This window comes from Acipenser ruthenus, chromosome 22, assembly GCF_902713425.1.
Source record: "Acipenser ruthenus chromosome 22, fAciRut3.2 maternal haplotype, whole genome shotgun sequence".
NCBI classification, from domain to species: Eukaryota; Metazoa; Chordata; class Actinopteri; order Acipenseriformes; family Acipenseridae; genus Acipenser; species Acipenser ruthenus.
In genome coordinates this window covers 18,808,816-18,830,304 of record NC_081210.1, presented here as the reverse complement: position 1 = coordinate 18,830,304, position 21,489 = coordinate 18,808,816, and the positions used below count along the sequence as shown (strand labels likewise).

General features: G+C 44.6%; 1 long non-coding RNA gene and 5 other non-coding genes across 6 annotated transcripts; 2 read left to right on the top strand and 4 right to left on the bottom strand.

Annotated features, from left to right (window-relative positions):
• Positions 1-176: 176 nt before the first annotated feature.
• Positions 177-249, bottom strand: trnam-cau (transfer RNA methionine (anticodon CAU)). The gene has a single exon. It is a non-coding gene; the product is annotated as a tRNA-Met (tRNA).
• A 391-nt stretch (positions 250-640) lies between these two features.
• On the bottom strand, positions 641-713 carry trnav-cac (transfer RNA valine (anticodon CAC)). Its single transcript has one exon. It is a non-coding gene; the product is annotated as a tRNA-Val (tRNA).
• A 3,770-nt stretch (positions 714-4,483) lies between these two features.
• Positions 4,484-4,555, bottom strand: trnad-guc (transfer RNA aspartic acid (anticodon GUC)). Its single transcript has one exon. It is a non-coding gene; the product is annotated as a tRNA-Asp (tRNA).
• A 7,968-nt stretch (positions 4,556-12,523) lies between these two features.
• Positions 12,524-16,468, top strand: LOC131699433 (uncharacterized). Its single transcript, XR_009308141.1, has 5 exons — positions 12,524-12,609; positions 12,800-12,996; positions 13,732-14,040; positions 14,193-14,298; positions 14,863-16,468. It is a non-coding gene; the product is annotated as an uncharacterized LOC131699433 (long non-coding RNA).
• A 2,814-nt stretch (positions 16,469-19,282) lies between these two features.
• Positions 19,283-19,363, top strand: trnam-cau (transfer RNA methionine (anticodon CAU)). Its single transcript has one exon. It is a non-coding gene; the product is annotated as a tRNA-Met (tRNA).
• Positions 19,364-20,649: 1,286 nt separating this feature from the next.
• On the bottom strand, positions 20,650-20,722 carry trnav-aac (transfer RNA valine (anticodon AAC)). Its single transcript has one exon. It is a non-coding gene; the product is annotated as a tRNA-Val (tRNA).
• Between the last annotated feature and the right edge of the window lie 767 nt (positions 20,723-21,489).

The following is a 21,489-nucleotide window of genomic DNA, read 5'->3' as shown; positions in this document are numbered from 1 at the left end:
AAATTGTAGCAGTTCTACATTTGTCCAGATGCTTTGTTGATACCCAGTTTTAAAATAATAAGGACATCTAAGTATTTACGACCATGAACAACGTTTTGACAGTTTTTAAGGCAACCCCAGCCTTAAACGATTTTGGTATTTATGTTTAAATAACTCCTACCCAAGAATAAAAGTGCTGCCCCGTGTGAGGATCGAACTCACGACCTTCAGATTATGAGACTGACGCGCTACCTACTGCGCTAACGAGGCCTTGAAAATGTGTTCCGTTCCAGGATTGAGGAATGTGGGATCTATGCAATGCTAAAGGTTTCAAAGCAGGGATCTTGAGATTTGCTCAGACCCGAAGATCCTGCTATTTTTTATTCAGAAAAAAACACCTTTGCTGGCATTGGTGTGCTCTTCCTCTGGTGTGGCAGCTGGTCTTCATTGCAATGGTTTTCTGCAAGCAAGCAGAACATTGGCTAGATCCACCTTGAAGTCTAGATATTCCATAACCTCTCTCTTTCTGTCGCTATGATACATTTACGCTTGCATTTAAAAAAAATAAATAAATAATTAACCCGCGGGTTTTAAACGTTCGGAAATAAAATGCAACACATAGAGACCACTGAAAAATAATAATACAGAAAAAAAAAAAAGCTGTTTCCGCCCGGTTTCGAACCGGGGACCTTTCGCGTGTGAGGCGAACGTGATAACCACTACACTACGGAAACTTCACGGAAGACAGTGCTCAAGCACTGAGCACAGCAAGTGCTACAGGTCGATGGCGATGTACGTGTTAGTTCATTTTCTAAGTACAGGCGTATCATCACTTCAATAGTCTATATTTTTCAATGGGAAGCCATATGTCTGTGTTTATCCCATATAGTTGTAATAGCGTTAATTTGGCGTTCAACTTTCAAATAGTTGAGTTTTAGATAAAACATACTGACTGAAAACAGAACGACGCAGAATAGGTAGTGTAGTGGTTATCACGGGCGCTTAACATACATACTTCCGACTTTTAAGAATGTGTTTGTTAACATTTATGTATTTAGCTTTTTCTATTTACAGAACTGCCCCTTTCGTCATAGTCACGCCCCCTTAGTGACTCTCCACGGTCAGTTTTTTATGTTTCTATTTTTTTTTTTTTTTTTTTTTACGAAACACTTTTTTTTCAGTGAGGACAAGAGTATTCTTGCACAAACTGTTTTAGCAATAGAAATCGTCTATAAAAATGATATTCTGAAATGTACAAAAGCACAGGTCAAATAATAAATAGTTAAACTCAACAAATAATACTGTAAATATGGTACAGCGGGTAAGGATTACGTATATAGGTATAGATAAAAAAGCGAATATATACCATATCTGGTAAATAATTGTCAACTACATTTTGTGCGTAAAATATTTAAGGAAAGTTTTAAAAAAATAAAATAAAAAAAAATCTCCCCGTCGGGGAATTGAACCCGGGTCTCCCGCGTGACAGGCTCAGCCACCCCAGATGTGTCCTGATGCCGTCTACCCCTTCGAGGGGAGCGGGAGTGCCTTCTCCGGCGAGGCGATCGAGATCTGGATCGCGACTGCCGACGGGGGCGAGCCCCGCGAGAGGAGGGGCTGCGGGAACGTTCCCGAGCACGCCTAATTGGAGACCTTTGACCAGCTGTAAGCTGGGAAGATGGGCTCATAGGCTGAGACGTCGCCGGCAGCGACACGATAGACGATGGTGGGGCCGAGACGGTGTGGGACGAGCCCGAAGATGGGGAACGACCTCCCACCGCCTTCCTAGCTCTCTGGCGCAGGGTGCGTGTTTGAAACCCTGCGCATAGCTGGCAGTATGCCCTGTCTGCCAGGGCAGATGCTGCATGGTCCGGCCCTAAACATGCGACGCAGTCCTCGTGAGGGTCGCTGGCAGGCAACTTGGCCTGACAGGTCACACAACGGTGGAACCCAGACATATTGACGTCAATGACGAAGAGCCGAGGTGCGCGCGTCGAGCGCCGAAGCGCTGGGCACCAAGCGTCAAGCACCTGAAGTGCGTGCGTCGAGCGCCGCCGCGTCGAGCACCGAGGCGTCGAGGGTGCGTGCGTCGAGCACCGAGCGCCGAAGCGTCGAGCACCGAGGTGCGTGCGTCGACGTCAAGGGTGCGCGCGTTGAGGCGTCGAGCGCCGAAGCGCCGAGCGCCGAAGCGTCGAACGTCGCGCGTTGAGCGTCGAGCGCGTGCGTCGAGGCGCCAAGCGCCGAGCACCGAGCGCCGAGCACCGAGCGTCGAGCGCCGAAGCGTCGAGCACCGAGCGTCGAGCATCGAGCGTCGAGCATCGAGGTGCGTCGAGGGTGCGTGCACCGAGCGTCGAGCGTCGAGCGCCGAGCACCGAGCGTCGAGCATCGAGGTGCGTCGAGGGTGCGTGCACCGAGCGTCGAGCGCCAAGCGCCGAGCACCGAGCGTCGAGCGCCGAAGCGTCGAGCGTCGAGCACCGAGCGTCGAGCATCGAGGTGCGTCGAGGGTGCGTGCACCGAGCGTCGAGCGCCGAGCGTCGAGCGTCGAGGCGCGTGCGTCGAGCGTCGAGGGTGCGTGCGTCGAGGCGCCAAGCGCCGAGCACCGAGCGTCGAGTGCCGAAGCGTCGAGCGTCGAGCACCGAGCGTCGAGCACCGAGGTGCGTCGAGGGTGCGTGCACCGAGCGTCGAGCGTCGAGCACCGAGCGTCGAGCACCGACGTTGATGGAACGTGCACCGAGCGTCGAGCGCCGAAGCGTCGAGCGTCGAGCACTGAGCCCCAAGTGCAGAAGCACTAAGCACCAAGCGCAGAAGCGCTGCACAAAGCGCCGAAGCGCTGCACCAAGCGCACAAGCGCTGACACCAAAAGCGCCGGAGCGCGAGCGCCGGAGCGCGAGCGCCGGAGCGCGAGCGCCGAAGCGCGAGTACCGAGCGTGGAACGCTAGCACAGACGCCTAAGCGTCAGCTGACCCGCCAAGCGGAGACGCAAAGTGCTGGTACAGTGTCTGGTGCTGTGCAATACCTACCTGAAGGTGCTGGGGATTTTGCACGTTGGTGGTTGTCTTCCTCTGTATAGTGAAGGGAAAAACTTTTTTTTTTTTTTTTTTTTTTTTTGTGGACGCTGCAAAAGGAAAGGGAGTGTAGTGCAATACCACGTGGCGGGAACGCGCCGCGGGGGGGGACACTGCAGAGCAGACTACCCGCACACACACACGGTTAGCCAAAGCTAGACCGAGGATGCAATTGCGCGTGGCCAAGGCCAACCCAACACGCGTCCGACACACAATGTAAATATATATAACAATATAATTACACAAAATATAATATATATAGAAAATATATATACAAAAAACCCACACAGTAAATATAAGGAACAGAGGAAAGACGGGGAGACCACGAAGAACGCAATGCCGAAGCAAAGCGAAAAGGAATATATAATGTAGACACAAAATATATCCTAAAATAATACAATACAATAATAATAATAATAATAATAATAATAACTGAAATAAACTCGGAGAAGGGGATAAACCAGCTTCTCAAGCCTAAGCTTAGTGAGTACAATCAGTCAAAATAGCTCTAAGTCCTACCGCTACTGATGCTGAAGGAAAAAGAGGAAGTGACTCTCCGCGCGCTGCGTATAGTAAGCTCCCAAGGGGGCGGGCTTACACGGCAGCTTGCGCGGAGGCCTATCGGCAGCTTTGACATAAAGCTCAGCCAATCCCTACTGCCTGACGGCAATGTCCCATACCTTGATGGTTATTTTCGACTTGAAAGGGAACGTGATAACCACTACACTACGGAAACTTCACGGAAGACAGCGCTCAAGCACTGAGCACAGCAAGTGCTACAGGTCGATGGTGATGTACGCGTTTAGTTCATTTTCTAAGTACAGGCGTATCATCACTTCAATAGTCTATATTTTTCAATGGGTCTGTGTTTATCCCATATAGTTGTAATAGCGTTAATTTGCCGTTCAACTTTCAAATAGTTGAGTTTTAGATAAAACATACTGACTGAAAACAGAACGATGCAGAATAGGTAGTGTAGTGGTTATCACGGGCGCTTAACATACATACTTCCGACTTTTAAGAATGTGTTTGTTAACATTTATGTATTTAGCTTTTTCTATTTACAGAACTGCCCCTTTCGTCATAGTCACGCCCCCTTAGTGACTCTCCACGGTCTGTTTTTTATGTTTCTATTTTTTTTTTTTTTTTACGAAACACTTTTTTTTCAGTGAGGACAAGAGTATTCTTGCACAAACTGTTTTAGCAATAGAAATCGTCTATAAAAATGATATTCTGAAATGTACAAAAGCACAGGTCAAATAATAAATAGTTAAACTCAACGAATAATACTGTAAATATGGTACAGCGGGTAAGGATTACGTATATAGGTATAGATAAAAAAGCGAATATATACCATATCTGGTAAATAATTGTCAACTACATTTTGTGCGTAAAATATTTAAGGAAAGTTTTTAAAAAATAATAAAAAAAATATATATCTCCCCGTCGGGGAATTGAACCCCGGTCTCCCGCGTGACAGGCGGGGATACTGACCACTATACTAACGAGGAATGCGTGAAAAGCGACCGTTCTGTACTCTCAGGAAGACTGCACTGGCCCCCCCTGTCGAGAATTGTTTAGCTAAACCGCACTAAACTATTTCTCATTCATTCTTTATGGTAGTGCTAAACCACTACGGATGTAATACTGCTGCCGCCGCAACATGATTTTGGCGCTGTTGTGCAGGTCTGTGCCTAAACTTAATGTATTGAGTTGTGCAGATCTACCAAGAGAAGGCACTAAAGAGCATGAAGCGTTTTATCTGCTTCGGCTCAGTGAATTTTGCGAACCAAATGATTCGGAGGCTTCACTTCCCTTCCCACCATCTTGCACGAATGGTTGAGTGATTGGATGAAAGTGGGGTACAATCGGTTCTACTATACATAAACAACTAAAACACCCACTTCCTTAGTTTGAGCAAAAAGTCTGCAGTCTGTAACGGAGGTTACTGTGAATAGCACGCCCATTTTCCGAACCAACAATACATACCACAGTTCTATTATTTTACAACACAAGGAAGCCCCGCCGAAACAGGACATCAAAAAATTAGTTAAAACTCATAAATCTTTAGTAAAATACTCTTTTATTGAGATTTTACATTTTTTTACATTTACACCCATTCGTTTTTTCATTCATTTTACATTTCTTTTAAAGATGACATTCATGCATACAGACATACATTTTGTTTTAAAAGCATTTAAAACACATTTAAAAACACCAAGACAATTGTGCTTTGTACATGGTTAAAACAGACACAGATTAAAATCAACATGAAAAAAACCTGTGCTGTTTTAAAAGTGACTGGAAAAAAAGAACCATCTATAAAAAACCAGTGCTTGTGAGGGCCGGGGAGTGCTCTCTAAAAGTTCAAAAGTGAACATAAAACTATATTACTAAAACAGGGACAGGGGAAAAGGGACAGTGTGTGGAACAGTGAGTTAAAATTCTAAAATTTTAAAACACTTAAAATGTAACTTTTAATAGTTTACATTAAAAATCTTAAAGATACATAAAACAAAACAAAATCAAATAAAACATTCAACATAAATCAAATAAAAGTCCATAAAACTGAAACAAAAAGACTACATAAAACCAGGGCACCGTTCAAAAACGGTCATGCCAGCTAAAAAGGGCGGAATGCTGGCATGACAAAATAAATAAAAGGCTTAGCGGTGCCCCGTAGTCCCGCTCCTAGGAGCTAGCGGTTCCAGTTTTTTCCCTTATTCCATCTTCACGTCCTGAAGTCCGGCGATCCTCCACTCCGCGCAGGCCTTGTCCTTCCCGAGGGTCCGGATGTCCAGAATTACAAAGTCCTTGATAAGAGTTTGTGCCCTTCTGGTCGTGGTGATAGTGTCTAGCTCCTGCTTGTGATAGACACAGACGTTACGGCCTTCCCACAGGATCTGCTTGACAACATTGATGACACGCCAAACGCACTTAGCTGTGCTGGTAGTGATTCCTCCCGCAGGCCCATAGAGCACAGTCTCAGCGGTCATCTTGGCCGTGTCAGCAAACCTGTTTAGGAAGACAGAGACAGAGAGCCAGACACTGCCAGCCACATCACACTCCCAGAAGATATGGGCTGGTGTTTCTCTCTTGCGGCACTTTGCATAGGGGCATGTTTCTACTTGGGCTAGTCCCCTCCTGAACATGAACGCTCGAGTGGGGAGTGCACTGTGGACGGTGTTCCATGCTATATCCTTCTGGACATTACTGAGGCAGCTGTGAGACACATTCTCCCAGATTTTTTGGCTTTGGGTGAGGGAGAAAGTAGCTACTTTTTCAATTTCCTGGGAACCGGCAAGATATTTAGTTACAGCCTTGTATTCCCAGGAGGCCAATTTTGCTTTATCTAAGCCCAATTTATATATAGTGTCCCTTAAGGTTCTATAATACAATGGGGGGTCCCAGGAGTACGGCACGGTGTTATCAATAGTGCAGAGGCCCAAGGCCCTGAGACAGGTGGCAAAATAGAAACGATTCATGTAACATACCTTCCTGTCCAGGGCCTGGATGTTCTTGATAGTTTGCGTGAGCCCCTGCACTCGGGTGAGCTGCACAACGTCCGGGACCCCCTTACCTCCCTTCTTGTCGGCTTTACTCAGAGTGGCTCGCTTTACCCTCTCCATCTTGCTGCCCCAGATAAAGCGGTGGATAATGCGGTCCACCACTTTTTTGGTGGTCCTGTCTGGGGGAAAGATTTTTCCTACATAAGAGAGGATGGGGAACAGTATAGACTTGGTTATTAATACTCTACCCGTCATTGTTAAGGATCTTGTGCTCCATCCGCCAATCTTTTTACGGACCTGGTTAATGGCCGCCGTCCAGCTCTGGGCCCCCGAGCTATTGTTCTCGAAAATGAGGCCCAGAATCTTGATTTTGTCCTTTTTGACAGGGTACATGTCCGACAGTTCCCTATCTACCTGCCAATTTTTAGACACGTAGACTTCGCTCTTGGACTTATTAATCACTGCCCCGGTCGCCGTGCAGTACTTCTCAAGGATATTACTAATCCGAGGTACCGACGATGTGTTGGTGCAAATGAGTGACACATCGTCCATATATGCTGTTGTTTTGACCTGGACCCCGTTGGATCCAGGCAGCTGGAAACCAGTTATATTGGTATCCCTACGAATTGCCTGCAGGAGGGGTTCAATGCACACGACATATAGCAGTGGGGATAGTGGGCAACCCTGTCTGACCCCTGACTGGATAGATATTTTACCAGTCAGGTGCCTGTTCACCAAGACTCGGGTACTAATGTTTGTATATATGGTTTTAACCCACTCCCTAAGTCCAGGAGCGAATTTCATCTGGTCCATCACTTTGTACATATATTCATGGCTTACCCTATCGAACGCCTTCTCCTGGTCAAGGTTGAACAGGCAGAGGGGATGGTTCCGTTCTCTAGAATAAGCCAGAATGTCCCTTGTTAACATTAAAATATCCGTGATGGACCTCCCTGGGACGCCACAAGCCTGGTCAGGGCCAATGACCAAAGGGAGGTGTACTTGTAGCCGGAGCATCAGAGCTTTGGCTAGTATCTTGTAATCCACGCAAAGGAGGCTGATTGGGCGCCAATTCCGTAGATCTTTAACTTCCCCTTTCTTATGAAGGAGAGTAATTACACTCTCCCGCATAGAAGGGCCCAACCGCTTCTCCCTATAGACCGCTCTGTAGACCTCCGCTAAATGGACTTTTAGCGTGTCCCAAAAAAGATGGTAATACTCACCCGGGATGCCATCTGGACCTGGCGTCTTACCGGTGTTCATGGTCTTAACCGCCTGGGTGAGCTCCTCCAGCGTGAGTTCTGGGTCCTTCTCCTCCTCCTCCTCGTCCCGCACTGAGTCAGGCTCCAACTGGCTCAGGAACCACTCTATCAGGGTGTCATCTGTAGCTTTGATGTTATACAGGTCCCTATAGAAGTTCTCTACCACTTTTTTCACTCCCTCACTATCCTCTACTATCCTCCCCCTGCTGTCGAGCATGGAGGACATCAAGTGCCGCTTCTCCCTCGTTTTCTGGAAGAAGAAGCGAGTACACTTTTCGTCTTCCTCCATTTTTTGCACTTTTGCATTGTGCATGACCTTTCGTTGTTCCTCCCTACAAAGCACTGAAAGATCTAGCTTGGTCTGGGCTATCTCGTCGCTTACAGGGAACCCCCGAAGCTGAAGCAGGCTCAGACGCTGGAGGGCAGCATTCAGGTATTTATATTTGGCCCTCCTTTCTTTTGCTTTCCTCTTGCCTGCTGCTATGAAATAACCCTTAGTTCTCATTTTGACCATCTCCCACCACTCTATAGGGGAGTTGAATAGGTCACGCAAAGTGGTCCACTCAACAAGCCTGCTCTTATAGGCTGCAGCTATGGAGGGGTCATCGAGTAAGGAGGTGTTTAATTTCCAGACCCCTGACCCCATCTGGGAGGTCTGAGGGACCTGCAATGTTACCTGCAGGAGCCTATGGTCAGAGAAGAAGACGGCCTGGGTGTCTACTGCCGTCTTCGTAAGGGAGCTGGTATGCAGGACGAGATCTATACGGGAGAAGGAGGTCCCAGATGAGCTCACCCAGGTAAAGGGAGGCACCAGGTCCTTACCTGCATCACACAGGGAGAAATCAGATATTACGGAGGACAAAACTCTACTAGAGCGGTCGTTGCGTGGCCTGCTCCGGTCTACGTCCCTCAGAGCACAATTGAAGTCACCTGACACGATGACGGGTACGTTCCCCAGCAGGAGTGGACGCAGCTGTGGAAAAAATTGAACTCTTTCGTTTTGGTTAGTGGGTGCGTAGACATTGACCAGTCTGAGGGGAGTGTTGTTGTATGTCACATCCACGCTCAGAATTCTACCAGGTTCTACCTCCCTGCTGCTGCGGGAGGTAATAAATGGGTTTTTAAACAGGATACCTACTCCGTCGGCTCTGGCTATGTTGGAGCCCGACCAGAAGGAGTCCCCCAGGGTCCAACTCTCCTTCAGGTCCCTATAATCAGGGCTCGACGAAATACCACACTCCTGCAGAAAGATGAGATCTGCTTTCAAGTTAGCTAGATAGTTTAGTACATCAAATCTTTTTTGTGTCTCCCTGATGCTCCTGACATTAACAGACACACATATCAGGGCCATCAGGGTAGCTAACAAGAAAAGGAGTCGCTGCGTCCACCCCATAGCGACTATGATTGGGAGGTCGGGACACTCTTCCTACTCTTAGCTCTACGCTTGCTTCGAGGGGGCTTGGGCTTATTTGCAACTCCCATCAACCCTGAGAAGGTACTCACTGCTGCCTCGTCCAAGAAGGCACCGTCTTTATATGCACAGTACGTGGAGTTGTTGGGGCTATTCAACTCCCCACAAGGTAAGTCTGGTGGAACTTGCTCAGGGCCCCTCGGAACGTGTGGGTCAGCTTTGTCCTGGGGGGGGGTTATGACAGACAGCATTCTTTGGCTGTTACCGTCTGTTGAATTGGAGCTGTTAGCAGACTTCTGGCTTACCGCGTCCAGGGGTATTCCCATGTCCTCCAGTGCTGTATCTAGGAGGACCTCTAGGGGGCCCCTGGTTTTGCCCATACAAGGGAGGGGGTCAAGGATGCTTTGAAGGGAGGCCCTTCGCTTGAAGAGGGTCATTGCTACCGAGGTACTGCTGGTCAGGGAAGGTGTTGACCCCGACCTCTCCCTCGGTGCATTAGTGAACACCTCTTCTGCGAGGTGTGCTAGGGTTTGTGCCAACGACTGGGAAGGCTGGCTGGGGATGCCCTGGCTGGCTGCTACCTGCCCACTAGGCGGCAGTGTAGCCGTCCCACTCGCCTCCGTCTCTGCCTGCGAGGGCAAGACTGGGGACTTTGTGTGGACATTAGCTGGTTTTGGATCTATGGGGGCCACCTGCAACTTGCTGTCTTTGATCCTGATCTTCTTTCTTTTCCCCCCCTCGTCTCTACCCTTTCTTTTCCCCACCCTCTGCTGGTTCTTCACTCCCTTCCCCTCCTTCTCACTCTCACTTTCACTGTCGCTTTCGCTTTCCTCCCCCACGGACTCAATCCTTATGGCGTCATAACGAGAGCCGAGGGGGAGTGCTGGCGCTGAGAGGGCCCTACTCAGGGGGGGGCCGCTGCTGGGTCCGGGCTCCCTCCCTGCCTCGTGTTCTGCATCAGAGGAGCTACTGGAGGAGCTAGTGGAGTAGCTGTTGTACTCTCTCTCTGGGCTGGGGGAAGGGGTCCTCGTAAAACGGGACATGTCTCGGGGGCGGGGGGGTGAGGGGGGTGCTGGTGATGATGGTGGTGCTGGAGTCTGGGTCTTGGATACTGTTGGTGGTGATGTGGACTGATCTTTGTTACTTGCTCCCTCTTCCTGCTCAGGCCTAGGCTTGTTTGTGTTTGCCTTGCTGGCTCTGGCCATGTTGGCATAGGAAGAGGGGCAGTCCTTAAACAGGTGCCCCTTCTTTCCACACAAATTGCACTGCCTCTCTTCTCTGCAGTGGCTGGTCTCGTGGGGGGCGCCGCAGTTCCTGCACTTGACTACAGTACACGCGGCCGCCAGGTGTCCTAATTCCCCACATTTCCTGCAGAGTTTTGGCATCCCATTATAGAATACCAGCCCTCTGTTGGGCCCTAACACTATGGAGTTTGGAATGTGGCGGACGCCTCCAATGCCCGATGGATCAACATTAAGGCGTACCAGCCACTTTCTGGCTCCTGTCCAAACCCCATCTTCATCTGTAATTTTCCTCCCTTCTGATGACACCCTCCCATAGCGGTTAAGCCATGTTGTAATATCATAGTCGCTAACAGCCTCATTGAAAAATTGGACAGTAACAACTTTCATTTCTCTGTCTGTCAGTGCATCCACACAAAATTCTTTGTATGGAGCGAGATATTTATTCTCCCCCCAAAAGGACCACATTTCTTGTAACTTTTGGGGGTTCCTAAAACTGACCTCAAACACTTCCTTAAGCCCTGGCAATTTCACCAAACAATTCAAGTCAGAAGGGGAAAAACCCATACCCCTCTGAAGAATGGTCCGGCTGAACTCCAGTCTCGTCAGTCCTGGTTCCGTTTCCTCTTGCTGGGTCCTTGTGAAGCGCACCGCATTGTGCCTCCTAGTCTCCTGGGTTGGCCGGAACGCCATCCTTCAGCTGGCTCCTCCGATTGGGGTGGGAGAAGCCTCTGGACGTCCGGGTTGTCTCTCTCTACGGAAAAGAAACAACGTAAGCAGCAAATCTGGGCAGTTGAAGGAACTATTACTTTAGTCCCTGAGGAGATGGTCGCCTCGCAAGAGGGACCCCCTCCCCAGGTGAACGGTGTCCTTCCCTGGCGGAGTAGGGGGCGCTGCTTGGCACCGAGACCACGTAGGAAGAATCGTGGCTGTGACGCCTCCTCGGGGTCCGGGGCCGCCCTCTGCTCCTCCCAGATGGCACCCTCTGCTGGGCGCCTGCTGCTCTCTCGGTCTGGATCTCGATTACAATCAAGGGCTGGGGATGAGGTCGTCTAGGTCATCAAAGGGTCCTCAAAGGTCGTCTGGATGGTAGGTCCTCCTTCTCTCTAACTCCAGGAACGTCTGGAAAAGCCTGAAAAAGAAAAAAACTGGAACCGCCTGAAAAAGAAAAAACTGCTCTCAACAGTCAACAAAATCTTGAAAGACCCTCGGCCTGGATTGGGCAAGCCAAAACCAGACTGAGCATTAGTCTTCCAAAAAGTTGCCGAGCTGAAGAAAGCCAGTCAAAAATAAAAAAAAAAATTCTGTTCCTCCTCACCCGAACAAACCTCTCACAGACCCTCGGAGGGAGCGGGCAATGCCACTACCCTCTAAGCCTTAGTCTTAGAAAGATTTATTCGAACTGAAGAGAAGCCAGAGTGTATTAACATTTGTTAGTGCAGTAAGCAACCTACTCATATTGCTATTGTAACAAGGGACGGTTAGTTTTTTTAGATTTTTTTTTTTTATTTTTTTATTTTTTTAAAGTTTTTTTTAAAACGAGCATTTTAACATCTACGTCTTGAGAAAAACAACCAAAACAGTATACAAGTACTGTATGCTGACATTTATATTTAAATATGATATTTTAAAAGCATACATTACATAAGAGGAAATTAGATTCTGGCAACGTGCATTATGGGTATGCAAATGTGATTCATCCCTGCTAGCGCGGTTTCCACCCAACAGTAGTGCTCAACCCAAGGTATTCGTTTTCCAAGTTACCAAAATACGTTTTACTATCAGATCGCTGTATTTTATGGAGTATGGAGGACTATCCATGGCAAAATTAAAAATAAATACATAGAGAAATAAATAAATAAATAAATAAATGTTGAAATATTGATTTATTGCAACATTTATTTGTTCATGCATTTATTTATTCATTCATTCATTCTATTTATTTATTTATTTATTTATTTATTTATTTATTTATTTATTTATTCATTCATTCATCTATTCATTTATTTATTTATTCATTCAGTGGGCGGTATCAAGTACACTATTGGCTGTAGGAAGTTTGTTTCTCCCTGCTCCAGGGAACACAATCGATGCCGATGTGGGCTCGCTAGATCACTGTGTGTTGGAAGGCCGTGTATTATTGTGAGCATTTTGTTTTCAGCGCCAGTTGCATTTAGCTAGTAGTTTAATTGTTTTGCTGAGCATTCTCCTTCAATTTGTTCTTAACCGTATTGTGTCTGTTTTAAGTGGGTTAGATTCACAATTTCTGCATGCTATAGTGGTATAGTAATATTTTATAGTTTATATTTTTGTCCCTTTTTTTTTTTTCAAGGATTTTTCGCCCCATACAGAGGATCGTCTTCAAAAAGACGAACGTTCCCACTCCAGCGCCGTGTTGGTGTTATTACACTCACAACTTCTGCTGTCTAAAAGTTTTAACGGAAAACCATTTCCACGGTGCCGACTAGACAGCAGAAAAAGACGAATTGAATGTAGCAGGACTGGGGGAGAAAAGAATCTCCTTTCAAGGTACGTTTATGCAAATATTCTGTCAAAATGAAACGGTTTATTTAATAGTACATATACTGAACATCACAAGAAACGTATCAGTATTATTACACATTTAATTCGGAAAAAAAACGAGGTATATACATGATGGACATTGACAAAATGTCTACTGCTCAGCAACGGTGGCCACACGCTAGTACTTGCCTGTGAATTTCACAGTACCCTGTCCCCTCATAACTACATACAGTACAATGTCAATTGTTAATCAGCACATTACAATCTTACTGCACCTGCTGTAAAACAGAATTTGTCATTCTAGAGAATGTTATCTAAAAAGTTTCTTTCGATGCTCAGTATATATCACGACTCTAAAATCAGATACAAATAAACCTAATGAGACGGTCTATAATAACAAATAACGCGATGTAGAGTTCAATGCAATGTAACCTGTACCTTCGATATTTTAGACTTTTTATTAAACCACTGCTCAATGCTACTGAAATGTCATCAACCACTATTAGTATCATAAAGCTCCCAAAATCCTTTTAGATGCCACTCAAAGTAAATGTCTGGAATTTAGTTTTGGATTGTTTTGCAGTTAGTGATCCATTCAGCTTTGTGTTGATGGTATACAAAAATAAAACCAATAAAAAACCTATGCCGCTTTAGTAGCAGCAAAATACAAGGTTGTGTATCAGTGTGTAAGATGTTCGCTAGATTCACATTTATTACATTTGTGTTCTTTTTTATGTCAAGGTTGTGACAGCAGCTGTGAAGGATTCAGAAGCCAGTTATTCAAATCTTATCCCAAACTGAGTGAAGGTGGTGGATTTGAACAAATGAAGATTTCAGGATCTACGAGAAGCCGGATCTAGGCTGTTATTCCTTGCCCTAATGAGGGGTACTCAGCAAAATATTTAAGGGACCCAGAAACCCAAATTGTCTGCTGCAATTCATTTTGTAGGCTCCTGGACTGTCCTTATCCACTGGGCCCCTGATGAAGTGCCTCTTTTGTGAGAGACTTTTCTTTCTCAGAAATAGTCACAGTGACAGCTGTAGCAGCAGGTATAGAGTTTTTGTTAATGTAATTGGTCAATGTTAAATACAGTACATTAACTATTTTGAAAGGTTTACTTGCAGTAAAATGAAGAAATTTGCATGTAGTGGGTTTCAGGAAATGTTTATGCTAATGTTGTCTTACAAAATTTTTTTCTCAGTGAAGAAGACAAAAGTATTATACTGCAATTGGCATTAAGCTTGGATCTTCCAGGGGTGACAGAAGAAAATCGGCATTGGCTAATGGACAAACTCCTCCTTCACGCTGTAAGTAGGTTTGTTTCGTGCATATCCATGTTCGGTTTACTCATTGTACTGGTTAGTTGTGTAATTAATTGATAACCTACAGCAGGGGTGGCCAAACCCAGTCATGGAGAGCCCCTATCCAGCAAATTTGTTCAATAAAAGGGAAACTCTTGTGATTGAGGTCTGAAGAGGGAATTTTTAGTTGAAACAATCACTAAAGGACTTCATTTAACAAATTCACCTGCTTAATTCAGCACATTGAAATTCTGACACACTATACACCTCCCAGGTGTGTTACATTTTATTACATGTTGTTCCCTAATTAAGTTTTGAATGCCTGTGGTAGTGTGTTACTGTTTCAGTGTTTTGATAATGTGATTTACTAGTTATATTTCTAATTCTGAAGTTTATATATTTTTTGGTGTTTTGGTCTACAATATAAAACCCAGCTTGTATAGAGCTTTGAGATGAAGCTTGGTATTGAGCCATTTCAATATTGGAATTGAACAATAATGGCCAATAAGGTTCAGCAAGAGATCCCCTGCCGTTCATTCATTTATCTATTCATTCTTTTTTTTCCTCAAGATGATCCTTGAAAGAATCACCTGGCCCACACTGAATGTGGAGGAAGATGATGATGAGGATGACTGTTCTCTTGAGACTAAATGCCGTATCACAGGTGTAAGAAAGAGCGGTGTCGCCTTTAAGAAATGGCGACGCCATTTGAAAGACTACGCAACCCAGGAACCTTAGCACTAATGGGCAAGGCGGGGTTTCTGGGTATAAAGGGAAGTGGAGCGGGACAGCAGGGGGTGATTTTGGGGAGCACCACCGGTTTGTCCTGCTGAATAGTTCCCAGAAGGTTGAGAGTGCATTACGTAGTATTGTAAGGTAAAGTGAACGTTTGGTTTCTTTTTTGAACAAGAGTTGTGTTTTGTTTATACCGTGAGCGTTTTCCTCTTGGTGAGGTAGTCTTTTGTTTTGACAAAGTTTAATTTATTTTATGAAACGTTGGTAGATAAACGCTGCCTCTCGGTAGTTAATTTAAAACAGTTCCGCAGTTTTCGTGACGATTGGGAACCGTCACAACTGCCGTCTATTTGTGTATGTGTGTTTGACTCGGGACTCGGAGGGAAAGCGCGCATTCATGCGCTGCAGGAACAGCGGGCTGTAACAGAGAGAACTGAGGCAGCAGTCTGGTTTTCTGGACGTGCTTTATTGTGACACACATGAACAACAGTAGCCACAGGTGGTGTGGACAGTATGGATATTGTGCTTGAACTCGGAGACACTCCCGTGTTTCCGTGAACGACTGGGACGTCAGCTGCAGGGGTCCTTCCCCACAGCCTGGATACAATTCTTTATCAACAGAGCCCTTCTTCTGGGAGGGCCCATTCCATACTTGCTTACGCTTACCTGTGTTACAGCAAGACTCCAGCAGAGGGAGTCTGCGCTATCCTTGCCTTTGTTGCAGAGATACTCCAGCAGAGGGTATCTTCTTTGTTCTTACCTGTGTTGCAGAGATACTCCAGCAGAGGGTGTCTTCTTTGTCCTTACCTGTGTTGCAGAGATACTCCAGCAGAGGGTGTCTTCTTTGTTCTTACCTGTGTTGCAGCAAGACTCCAGCAGAGGGAGTCTGCGCTATCCTTACCTGTGTTGCAGAGACACTCCAGCAGAGGGTGTCTTCTTTGTTCTTACCTGTGTTGCAGCAAGATTCCAGCAGAGGGAGTCTGCGCTATCCTTACCTGTGTTGCAGAGAGACTCCAGCAGAGGGAGTCTGTTCCACCCTTACCAGTGTTGCAGAAATACTCCAGCAGGGGGAAGCCACTTCTGACTTGGAATACAAAGCTACCCCGGCAGGGAAAGCCTACATTGAACTTACCAGCGTACAGAACTACTCCAGCGGAGGGAGGTGGCCTGTACGTAACTGTGGACTGACCCACCTGGGTCGAAGGATCCTTCCTGACACTTACCAGGCTCCTCAGCTAGAGTTTCCTGCTAAGTTCATCCCAGTGGACTCAATTCCACGGGGAAAGGACTTGCACAGGCCTCGGCCTGTAGAACTCGGTATTCTGAAATAGTTAGAGAGGGGCAAAGAAGTGAGCCAGTTAGTGACCCGTACAGGGCAATAATCTATACAAAGAAAGTGTTGACTTGTGTAAATATTGTAAATAAAAGTTAGTTGCCTGAACGTTCTTCGTGTCTGTGCCAGTCGGTGGAAGCAGTAATAGAGTATCACGCAGGGGTACTCTACCGGTTTGTTACACTGGCTTCTTCAGGACATTCATGGAAACGGTATAATTTAATCTATTAATCATCGCCATGTATAATTTTATTTTAACCATCCAACTCATTCTTACCTTATATGAGAAGGGACAACTTCTTATTCTTCATCACTCAAAACAGCATTGGCCACCACTTCATATGTAATATAATAAAAAAGAGGCCGTGGAGAGGGGGGGCGTGACTATGACTAAACGGGCAGTTCTGTAAATAGAAAAAGCTAAATACATAAATGTTAAACTCATTCTTAAAAGTCAGGAGTATGTATGTTATGTGTGTTAGGCGCCCGTGATAACCACTACACTACCTATTCTGCGTCGTTCTGTTTTCAGTCAGTATGTTTTATCTAAAACTCAACTATTTGAAAGTTGAACAGCAAATTAACGCTATTACAACTATATGGGATAAACAGACATATGGCTTCCCATTGAAAAATATAGACTATTGAAGTGATGATACGCCTGTACTTAGAAAATGAACTAAACACGTACATCACCATCGACCTGTAGCACTTGCTGTGCTCAGTGCTTGAGCGCTGTCTTCCGTGAAGTTTCCGTAGTGTAGTGGTTATCACGTTCGCCTCACGCAAAAAGTCCCCGGGCGGAAACAGCTTTTTTTTTCTGTATTATTATTTTTCAGTGGTCTCCATGTGTTGCATTTTATTTCCGTGACTTCAGTCACGTCCTGGTCAGCATAGAGGGGGTCCCCTGCACTGCGCTGGAGGACACTGGGTCGAGTGTTACACTCATATGGGCCGATGTCTACCAGCAAGACCCCGACACAGCACCACCACATTGGTGCTTTAACAGTGATTAGAAAAACAAAATGGTTATAACTGCGTATTATTAGATGTGTTAGTAGCGTTAGAGATAAAACAATGGAACAAATTATAACTTGAATTCTGTTCCATGAACTTCAACTGTATTAGAATAAAATAGCAACACAATTACTGTACAATTACTTTATTAAATCCATTTCTAACATCAAGCATCAAGTGTGATATTTCCACTGCAACATGATCCATTGATACAGTAATTACTTTAAGCACTGTCCACATAGAAAATGTGCTTCTCATGGATTTACAGAGGGCCACTGAGTCAACCCAGAACAACATGGATTTGTTTGTGGCAGAATTAGACGGGGTGGGGGCTGCATACTGGGACACTATACCGCAACATCAATGTCAAGAATTAAATTCTGATCGGTGCTTGCAACTGGGTGATCGGAATGAACATTTAATGTATCATTTATTGCCGTTTAATGAGGCGGGAACACTAGGCACATCACAGGGGTTAGGTATTGTATTATTATTTATTTATTTATTTATTTATTTATTAACAGACGCCTTATACAGGGCGACTTACAATTGTTACAAAATATCACATTACAGAGAAGAGCCGTAAAAAGAACAATAAAATCAGTAGCAAATAAGATCCAACTTCAGATAAGAGCAAACTAAAGAATACAGTAATAATTACATTTGAGAGGGAGTTTGACTAATGCGAAGTTGGATGGTTATTATAATATAATATAATATAATATAATATAATATAATATAATTATTTTATTCTGCCATACAATATATTCCTAATATGTGATTTGCATTATGACTCTCAACGAAGGGTTACTTTCTCACAGCCTCGTTGGCGCTCCCACCCAGCCAAAAGTCGATGTCAATCTTGGTAATATCTTGGTAGTTTTGACCAATCATAGCCCGTGTCGCTACCAAGAATTGACCAGGAAAGAGCCAATCAGATTTCCCAGAGCTGCCAAGACTCAAGTGACGAAATTATCCAATCAGATCTCGTAGAACTACCAAGAATACTGAGCGTTTTCAACGATGGGAGATTATTGAATCTTGAAGTCTTTTGGTTTATTTTGAAATACACTCATCTGAAGGTAAGAATTTTATTACAGTATTATTTAATTGTCACTAGTACTGTACCTATAGTCACCAAGAATTAAAAAATGCCAATAATAATATATGTTCGTATTACAAATGTCAGCTGTAGAAATGCGTGGAGAGTAAACTCTATATTTTGTAATATTATCAATAAAAATACACGATTGACATTTTTACAATAGGTGTCAATTCTTGTTATTAAATAAAAATGATTCATATGTTTTACTTGGGTTTTTATTTATTTATTTACTGTTTTATATCAAGTTTTTTCTTAAACTTTGGGGTTTATGTACAACCCCTTTCTGATGCTTTTCATTCATTTACAATGTAGGCCTGACAGCTGAATCATTTTAGAATGTATGATAAATAAATCGAGGTCAATTGTCCAGAGATTACTATTAAAAAATGGGAGGAGCTGACATGATTGACAGCTGCATATCCTACTACAGGGCAAAAGCCAGGATCAAGAAATGGATAGCTAAGGTGATCGTTCACATGCTGGATTTGTCAGCAGCAAATGCATGGTTACAATACTGACAAGATCGCTATTCCTTAGGGGACAGAAAGAGAGAGGTTATGGAATATCTAGACTTCAAGGTGGAACTAGCCAATGTTCTGCTTGCTTGCAGAAAACCATTGCAATGAAGACCAGCTACCACTCCAGAGGAAGAGCACACCAATGCCAGCAAAGGTGTTTTTTCTGAATAAAAAAATCACAGGATCTTTGGGTCTGAGCAAATCTCAAGATCCCTGCTTTGAAACCTTTAGCATTGCATAGATCCCACATTCCTCAATCCTGGAACGGAAAACATTTTCAAGGCCTCGTTAGCGCAGTAGGTAGCGCGTCAGTCTCATAATCTGAAGGTCGTAAGGTCGTGAGTTCGATCCTCACACGGGGCAGCACTTTTATTCTTGGGTAAGAGTTATTTAAACATAAATACCAAAATCGTTTAAGGCTGGGGTTGCCTTAAAAACTGTCAAAACGCTCTTCATGGTCGTAAATACTTAGATGTCCTTATTATTTTAAAACTGGGTATCAACAAAGCATCTGGACAAATGTAGAACTGCTACAATTTGTATATGAGCACAGGAATGGACATTAACATGTACGCGCTTACACTAAAAAACGTATCGGGGCTATATTATATATTAAGGGCTTGTATTATTTATGGTTAAATAAAAACTATATATGTTAGTAAGCTACTATATGAATAGTGGACCGTGTCACAAGACGTCCTTCCGTAGTGTAGTGGTTATCACGTTCGCCTAACACACAAAAGGTCCCCGGTTGGAAACATTTTTTTTTAATTTATTTAAAATAACAATCCGTTACAAATACATTTTTTTTATACTTCTTAGATCATATTGCATATATCGCAAACTGCAATATACAGTGCATTATTTGTACAGTACTCAAATAAATGCAACCATCAGCCATGCTGTTACAAAAATGCTGCCACGTCTAATAAATATAACTGATTAAAATAATAATAATAATAATAAAAATACACACGTGTTTCCAACCGGGAACTTTTCGCGTGTGAAGCGAACGTGATAACCACTACACTACAGAAACATTTAGTAAGACATTATTATTATTATTATTATTATTATTTATTTCTTAGCAGACGCCATTATCTAGGTTGACTTACAATCGTAAGCAAATACATTTCAAGTGTTACAATACAAGTAATACAATAAGAGCAAGAAATACAATAACTTTTGTTCAAGCAAAGTACAAGTGTGACAAACCACAATTCAATAATACAGCAGATAATAGTGATAGTTAATCAGGATATGATTAAATAGTGATAGTTACATCAGGATGTGATTAAATACAAAGTACTACAGGTTAAACACTTGGCAGATTACAGTATTCTGAAGTACAGGATTAAATGCAGTAAAATAGGGGGCAGATAAGAGCAAAATAAAGCACATTTACATGAAGGGTGATAGTGCCCCAGGATACAAACAGAGGAGTTCTACAGGTGCTGTTTGAAGAGGCGAGTCTTAAGGAGGCGCCGGAAAGACATGGAACCCACTTATCAACCACAATCACCTACAAATAGACAATAAGAATTGTACTGTACTGTGCAATTTGCGATACGTGCAGTATAATCTAAGACGTATAAAAAATAAATATATTTGTAATGGGTTGTTATTTTAAAATAAATTACAAAAATTAATGTTTCCGCCCGGTCTCGAACCAGGGACCTTTCGCGTGTTAGGCGAACATGATAACCACTACACTACGGAAACACATCGTGTCAACCTCCCCTATTCATAATGATTTCCATTACACGAGAGTAGATGTTAAAACAACATGCTGATTTGAACTCGGCTCTCGCCAAGATAAGCACCAACTAAGACGTAGCTTTACAGTAAACTAATGTGATCCATATGTGTCTCCATCCATTTACGTTTCCTTCCATATGATGATGTAGATATCCTCCTGTCTGGTGTTAATGGCTGAAGTGTAATGCTGGCTCCAGGGATCAGCTCATTTTGCCTCCCTGGCGCATCAGCACACACAACGGCTGCGATGCTGGCTCCGGGGATCAACCAAAGTGCGGCCTCCCCAGCGCATCAGCATGACAACCGTCTGGATTGAGCTAAGTAGGGTACATCTCTGGGGTTTTCAAGTGGGCACCTTCCATCCTCAGTGTTTCGTCGACTAGCCCACAACACCTCAAGAGGGCTCGACGGTGATTCTGGCATCCCAGCATCACCCCCCTCCGTCCCCCACTCAACTCAGCCCAGCTTACTTACCTGTCCCCAGCCAGAATCTTTCCGTCTCAACCACAGCCAGTTGCTGCTCCTCTCTGCTGCTTCAGATAAGTTCTTCACTGTGCGACGCAACTCTTGGCCACTGAATCCGACGTCTCTGAGAAACCGGGTTGTAGAGTGTGCCACAAATCCTCGACAACCCACTTCCACTGGGTAAACCCGAACTCTCCATCCTCGCTGTTCCGCTTCAGTGGCTAGTTGAGCATACCGCAGTTTCTTCCTCTCATACGCCTCATCTA